At 48.2% G+C, this 8066-nt stretch overlaps 1 pseudogene; it reads left to right on the top strand.

Annotated features, from left to right (window-relative positions):
• Positions 1–724: 724 nt before the first annotated feature.
• On the top strand, positions 725–7696 carry LOC122434701 (annotated as a pseudogene).
• The last annotated feature ends 370 nt before the right edge of the window (positions 7697–8066 follow it).

The raw sequence follows: 8066 nt of genomic DNA, 5'->3' as shown, positions 1-8066 counted from the left end.
TTTTTACTATTGGAGCCATCAGGAAACCCTTGAAATTGCCTTCATCTGACACTATATTTTTCATATCTGTAAGATCAAATGGGGAATATTTTAGGATTTCCATGATTCTCCTTATTTTGAGAAGACACAAAACACATTTATTCCATGTATCCTAATGTCTCTGTCTGCAACTACTAAAATCTCTGCCACTTCTGTCTGAGTTTCAGTTCTCAAGGGAATTTAAGTATGATTTTTCGTACCTTCGTTAGATTTAATATGTTCTTAACCTTGTTCGTGTCTAGTTCCATACTCTTCTTGTGAATTGGCTGCTCATGTCTTTAAAATATCTTCATAAACTTAATGGCCACTGATACATCTTTCTTATAAAGTGTTGGCTCTTGCCTCTTGCCTATATTTCTATCAGTTTTAAGATCTTCTCAAAATTCTAAGAGTCATCTTCTGGGTGTGTTTCCGGCGTGCTTTTTCTACCTCTTAAAATGTTCAGCAGTGTTTTGGACCCTGGGTGAGTAAGCAACAAATGGACAACAGCATGTGAACACTTCACAGGAAACCCAGGAAGACCCACTAAGCCAACAAACTGTCCCCTGGGCTGCAGCTCAGGTTGGTTGACACTACGAATCAATTGGAAAAATGAGGACTGAGGTGTAGCACCCAATCCATTCTCCTTTCCTCCAGAGCCAACCAGCTCAATGAGAGACCATGGGAACTAGATGCACAGGACAGGATGACTCAGTGTTTCATTCAAGAAGCTGGAATCTTGTGGCAGCTGCTCATGGAATTGAATTCCACCTTGGTTTTGGCTCTGAGGTAAGCTACAAGGAGGCTTCCAGCAAGAAAACAATATGAAAAAAGAGATTTGTGAGGGCACATGGTGAGAAGATCTTTCCACACAGGTCTCCGACAGCTCTGGGCAAGCTCAACCCCTTGCTGGGAATACATATCAGCTGCAGGAGGGCATTTCCTGCATGGGATCCCCAAGCACAACATGAAACATGCATTTCTCTGCCCCATCCCCATCACCCTGTTCAACACAAGCCTGGGTAATACTCCTAGTGAGGTGACCCTTAGTCGTAGACTTGAAACGAGACATCTCTGCGTTGAGGAAGGGCAAGTGTATTCACTGCATTCTCACAGCCTGAAGAAAAGGGTTTCCAACTGGAGACCAGAAAATTGAGGCGAGCTCTGGGCACACTGAGAAAAGGGGGCGGGATGGAAAGGATTCTGTCAGCTGTCCCAGAATCCAATGAGCTTCAAGGTGCATTAAGACAACATTGCAGGACGAATGAGCAATGATTCTTGCTTTCACAGACACTTAAACACAACCTAGTTGTCATGGAGGGAGTTTAGGCAAGATATGAAAAGCTAGATAACGGTGAAAGCTGAGAGAGGACAGAATGAATGCCCGAGGAATGTGGCTCTGTCGAAACGTCTGGAGGAGATGCACTCTGCCTGCTGTGTGAACCATCAGAGTTAACATAGAAGTGAGTGTAGAAGGGTAGTTTGTAGGCCTCTTGAGGGCATTACTAACGCCTCATTTCTACCAGCAAATCACCTGAATTGCTCACCATCCCCCGCTAGACATGTCAGGATGGGGCTTTGTGATGTCAAAGCTCACCCAGGGCCATCCTTGGCTGGGGAAGAGACTTGCTGACCTCATAAAGCATGAGGGTGAGTCTTCATGGGGTCGGGTACATATAGGGGTGCTCAGGGTCTCTGAGCAGACCACTGTGTGTCCTCCAAATGACTGAGGTTACTGGGAAGCCACAAGGCTCCAGAGTATTTATAGAACACCCACCTCCTATCACACAGGAGAAGATGAAGACCTCCTATTAATTGAGGTACAGAAAAAAATGTCAGGGTGAACTGAACCCAGCCAAACTTCTCTTGCCCATCGACCCCACCCCAGAAGACACCCTCTCCTGTCCTTGCCTGGCACATAATCCTTCTCTGCCCACTCCCCTTCTCCTGAATCCATCTTTCCCTCCTGTCTTCACACTCCTCACTAAACCAGTGCCATTCTTGCTTCCTGTCTTGTTTCTTCCAGGTGGCCAGGGAAACCGTGAGGGTGAATAATCCCATTCCGCCAAAGCTGCCCAAGACAACTTCTCTGAAAACTCCCACCACAAAAAAGCTTAAGAAAATCAGATACTCAAAGCTCTGTAGCCAGTGTTCCAAGGTGAATGAACAGCTGAATCAGAAGGAACCAGAGGAGGTCCCAGAGATCATGGAGACCCCTGACATTCCGGTTAATCAGAAGGAACCAGAGGAGGCCCCAGTCACCTTGGAGTCCCCTGCCATTCCAGCTAATCATTGGACCAGAGGAGGTCCCAGAGACCATGAAGATCCCTGCCATTCCAGGTAATACGAAGGAACCAGGGCACGTCCCAGAGACCACGGAGACACCTGCATTTCCAGCTAATGTGAATGAACCAGAGGAGGTCCCAGAGACCATGGATACCCCTGCATTTCCAGAAAATCAGAAGGAATCAGAGGAGGTCCCAGAGACCATGGAGACCCCTGCCATTCCAGCTAATCAGATCAAACCAGAGGAGGTCCCAGAGACCATGGAGATCCCTGCCATTCTAGCTGGAACAGTGGACAGCCAGTGATTTCGGCGCATTGCTAGAGACGTCAGAATTGCTCTGGTGTCTAGCCACTGATTACTGGCCAACAGTACAGATGCTCAATATTATAGCAACTGCATACATTAAAAACGAAAATAAAATAAAATCAACCTGATGTTAGATTAAGTTTGTCTCTGAGTTCTCTGATAGTGGGGGGCAGAGAGGGCAGGGAAATGTTAAGTGTGTGAGGAGGGAGTGAGATGTGTTCTGTGGCATTGGAGATGGGACCACAAGGTCCAGGTTGCCCGAAAGTAGGGGGAAGAACTGGTTCCAGAATGAGCTTCAAAGACACACTTCCCATGGGAGAAGAGGAAGAGGACTTGGAGTTTCTCTGCGTGAGTGCAGACATGGACACTTAGCTGGGGAGCTGTGTCATGTGTTGGGGGGCAGTGCCATTTGTTCCAAAGTCATACAAAGGAGCTGCCCCATCAAAACAATGGAATATTGACATTTGCAGCAACATGGCAGGTGGAATATTGTGTAAAATGAGTCAGACAGTGATAGACAAATACTGTATGATATCACTTATAGAATGTAAACATACCGCAAAGTAGAGAATATGATAAAAACAGAGGCACACAGATATAGAGAAGCATCTACTGGTTAGAGGTGGGGAGTGGAAGAGGGTGGGGCAATACAGAGGTGGGGGTGTGGGAGGCACGAAGTGATAGTTAGTTGGAAGATGAGCTCAGGAATGCATTGTAAAACATGGGGAATAGAGCCAGGACTTTGTCATAACTATTAATGGAAAGTAAGCTTTAACAGTTGTATAATCAGAAAGAAAAGGAAAGAAAGAGGGGGGAGGAAGGAGGGAAGAAAGGAAGGAAAAGAATGGCGTTTTTGGAGGTTGAAATGCCAATACTGATTAGGCCCTTTTTGGCAAAGGAATGTATTTTATTTTATTTTATTTGTTTTAATTGGTGGGTAATTACTGTGAGACGAGTGAAGTAACACAGCTTAGATTAAGTGTAGGCCCTCCTACTTGGTTAGATTATCAGGTAGCTTTCGCTTCACACTGACCACTGTTTGCCTATTAGGACCAATTAGCTTTCACTTAACACTGACTGATGTTTGCCAGTTAGGAAATTAGGAACGGGATGGAAACACCCAGGAAATTCCGCGCGCGTGAAAATATTGACCAATGAAACTGCTTTGCAAACGTGTAACCAATCTGCTTCTCACCCTATCAATTTGTGTAACAGCTTGGTCTCGGGGCTCTCTGACTCGCACCACTGTTTTGGTTGAAGGCGGAGAGTCCTGGCTCGAGTCAGTAATAAACTTCCCTTCCTGCGATTTGCATTGTCTTGGAGGCCTTCTCTCTTCCTGCTCAGGGATTTGGACATCGGGCATAACATTTGGGGGCTCGTCCAGGATCCCTTTACCGGGGGAATAGAACACTTCCAGGACAGAGGGGAAGGATAGGTAATAGCACTGGTGCTCAGGAAAACTCAGGGGGCCCAAAAACCCAGGGCTGTGTTGTCAGCTGTCCATTTGTTTGTTTTTGGCTCTCTGTGTTTGTGTGTGTGCCTGCATTGTCTCAGCAGGACAGGAAGTGCAGAGTAATTCTGGGGCCCTGCTGTAAAGCAGGAAGGTATCTGGCACAGGAAGTCCAGAGTAATTCCGGGGCCCTGCTGTAAAGCAGGAAGGTATCTGGCACAGGAAGTCCAGAGTAATTCCAGGGACCTGCTGTAAAGCAGGAAGGTATCTGGCACAGGAAGTCCAGAGTAATTCCGGGGACCTGCTGTGAAGAAGGAAGGTATCTGGCACAGGAGAAAGCTTTCTCCAGCCGGATAAAGGCCAAGGCCAGCGAGCACGCTGGAAGGCAGCTGGCTCTGTGGGAAGGAAAGTTCCTCTCCTGATCCCGAGTCTGGTCAGGGGGCCCAAAAACCCAGTGCTGTGTTGTTGGCCTACATTTGTCAGACAAACCCGTGTGTTTGTCTTTGGCTCTCCGTGATTGTCCGTGTTTGTGTGTGTGCTGGCATTGTCTCTGGTTCAATTCCCATTCTTTTCAGGAGTTTCAGTGAACAGTCAAGCAGTTGTGGGGGCAATTGATGAGTCCCGGCCAGGGCTCTAGTTATTGATGAGTTATCCAGGGCTCTGGCAGACTCTGAAGGCCCTACAATAAGTGAGCCTCTATAACTAGAGCCCAACCAGGTGAAACTCTCCTTTCACTACGATTGTCAGCAGCTGTTGCAGGAGCGAATTCTGGCAGAAACATGGAAACGGGTCCCAGGGGCCAACGGGAGGCCAACGGCCCAGCCTCATCTCGTGGATGAGGGGTTTCCTCTGTTGTGGCCTAACTGGGATTTTGACCGAGCGGAAGGTAAGGAGTGTCTCCGAGTGTACCGCCAGACTCTGATGGCTGTCCTGTGGGCCCCAGCAAGAAAGCCAACAAATTTGGCAAAGGTAAATTTAGTAAGGCAAGAGCCCACTGAGAGCCCGGCAGCCTTCCTAGAGAGGCTAATGGAAGCTTTCAGGCAATATACACCTATGGATCCCCAGGCTGAGGAGTCACGCGCTTCAGTTCTGTTAGCGTTTGTAAATCAGGCAGCCCCAGATATTAGGAAGAAATTACAAAAGATAGAGAGATTGGGAGAACAGATGATACAGGATTTATTGAAAGCAGCTGAAAAGGTATTTAATAATAGGGAGACCCCAGAAGAAAGGGAAGAACAAATTCGACGGGAGGAAAGGGAATTAGCTGAGAAGATCAGGAAGGAAGATAGAGAATACAGAACGAGGGAAAACCGGAAGAACCAGAGGGAGCTAGCCCAGATTATGGGAGAAAAACAGAAATCAAAATGGCAGGCCCTAAAGAAAGATCAGTGCGCCTACTGCAAAGAACAGGGGCGCTGGAAAAACGAGTGCCCTAAGAGGGACCTGAGGAGAGGTATGACCCAGAGAGAGAATCTCCCCTGGAACTCGAGTTCTATATGCGGGGGAAGACAGTGACTAGGGGAGTCAAGACTCGGCACCCCTCCCCGAGTCCTGGGTATATGTTGGATAATTGCAGTCATGAGGAACTGGAAAATTCTGCTGCCTATTAGCCTGTAAAATGTAGACTTTGTACCTCTCTATGATGGAGATCAGACCCAGAAAGTTCTTGCTCTTTTGCACCTGAGGACTCACTCACAGCTGTGGCACTTTACCTTGCTGATCAGTGGTGGGCTATTGATGATATTGTGAAAACATCTCCCCCTTCTAGAGAGGGGCTTAAGCAGGTGAGAACTCTTGGGGAGAGAGTGGTTAAAGCAGGAAATGGAGAGAAATGAGATCCCATTCCTGTGTCATAGCAGTACTGATTATGCTAAGATTTTGTGGAAGAAAGGAGAGGCCATTGGGTTTTATTCAGTTAAGCCTACAGAGCTGGGAGAATGACAGTCATGGATGGACTTGGATCCCTAGCCTTAAGAGATGAATAAATACCCGTTGGCCTGGGCTGAAACGGCAGGGATGGGACTGGCCAAACAGACATCCGGTCGTCATCAAGCTAAAGGCCTAGGCAACTCCTGTGAGGGTGAGATAGTACCCCATGAGCCAGGAAGCTCGGTGGAGGATCACTCCCCACATTCGACGTCTCATGAATGCCGGAATTCTCAAGCGGTGTCAATCCCCTTGGAACACCCCCTTACTGCCGGTAAAGAAGCCAGGGGGGACAGATTACCTGTGAGAAGTCAACAAACAGTGAGTGCCATCTAACCCGTATACCCTCCTGAGCAGTTTGCTGCCTGAGTACACTTGGTACACTGTGTTGGACTTGAAAGATGCCTTTTTCAGCCTACCCCTGGCGTCCCAGGGCCAGGAGATATTTGCCTTTGAGTGGACTGAGGGGGAAGGCCAACCAGTAATCCCACAGAGCTTCAAGAGGCTCTGAGTGAGGACCTCTACGAATATCGGACTTGCCACCCAGAGGTCCTTCTGCTAATAGCCCGGCAAGAGGTCACCTGTTTGGGGTATAAGATCAGGCAGGGGCAAAGTTGGCTAACCCAGGCCATGAAGGCCCAAGACCCCCCGCCAGGTGAGAGAGTTTCTGGGGACTGTTGGATATTGCAGACTGTGGACCATGGGGTTTGCTGAGAAGGCCCGGCCCTTGTATGAGGGAAGTAAAGAGACCCCAAGCTGGACTTGGACTGAGACAATGAAACAGGCTTTCCAGACACTCAGACGGGCCCTACTAGAAGCCCCAGCCCTTGCCCTACCTAACCCAAAATAAGCCATTCCAGCTGTTTGTAGCTCCATGATGGTTCACTGATGGGAGCAGCTATGTAAAAGATGGGCAAAGGAAAGCGGGAGCCACCGCGGTAGAAGAGTACAGTTGTGAATATGGCTCCGCGAAGTTTTATGCACTGTGTGGCTTTGGTGGGGTCTTAAGTTGTGGTCTGACACACACTGCTGTTGTTCCTCTGGATTTAGTGAAATGCCGTATGCAGGTGGACCTACAGAAGTACAAGGGCATTCTTAATGGATTTTCAGTTACACTCAAAGAGAATGGTTTCCGTGGTTTGGCCAAAGGATGGGCCCCGACCCTCATTGGCTACTCCCTGCAGGGGCTCTGCAAGTTTGGCTTTTATGAAGTACATGCTTGGAGAGGAGAGTGCCTATCTGTGGCACACATCACTGTATTTGGCTGCCTCTGCCAGTGCTGAATTCTTTGCTGACATTGCTCTGGCTCCTATGGAAGCTGCTAAGGTTCGAATTCAAACCCAACCAGGTTATGCTAACACTCTGAGGGATGCAGCTCCCAAAATGTATAAGGAAGAAGGCTTAAAGGCATTCTACAAGGGGGTTGCTCCTCTTTGGATGAGACAGATACCATACACCATGATGAAGTTTGCCTGCTTTGAACGTACTGTTGCTGATTCCGTGGTGTCTGTGTTGCATAAAGAGAAGGGTAGCAATGCCTCTCAGGTCCTCAAGAGACTTGGATTTAGAGGTGTATGGAAGGGACTCTTTGCCCGCATCATCATGATCAGCACTCTGACTGCACTCTGTGAAGGTCTACTTCAGGCTCCCTCGCCCTCCTCCCCCTGAGATGCCAGAGTCTGAAGAAGAAGCTTGGGTACACTCAGTAGATAAATGAAAGCAAATATGGACTGAATCTGCGTGCTGATCAGTGTTTGAGGAAAATACAACTAGACGAGAGATAATCCAGGCTTGCAAAGCATGCCAGCTGATGAGGACAGGGAAAAAGCAGCACACGAGAACAAGGTACTGAGGGGAAGAGCCAGGGCAACACTGGGAGATAGATTACACTGAGGTAAGGCCAGGCAAGTACGGGTATTGCTATATGTTGGTTCTGGTAGATACCTTCTCAGGGTGGGTGGAAGCCTTCCCCGCTAAGGGAGAGACAGCAATAGTGGTTGCTAAAACGATCTTAGAGGAGATAATGCTTAGGTACGGGCTGCCGGTGACTATGGGCTCTGATAACGGACCTGCCTTTGT

Source organism: Cervus canadensis, chromosome X, assembly GCF_019320065.1.
Source record: "Cervus canadensis isolate Bull #8, Minnesota chromosome X, ASM1932006v1, whole genome shotgun sequence".
Lineage (NCBI taxonomy): Eukaryota > Metazoa > Chordata > Mammalia > Artiodactyla > Cervidae > Cervus > Cervus canadensis.
This window is presented reverse-complemented; position numbering and strand designations above follow the sequence as displayed.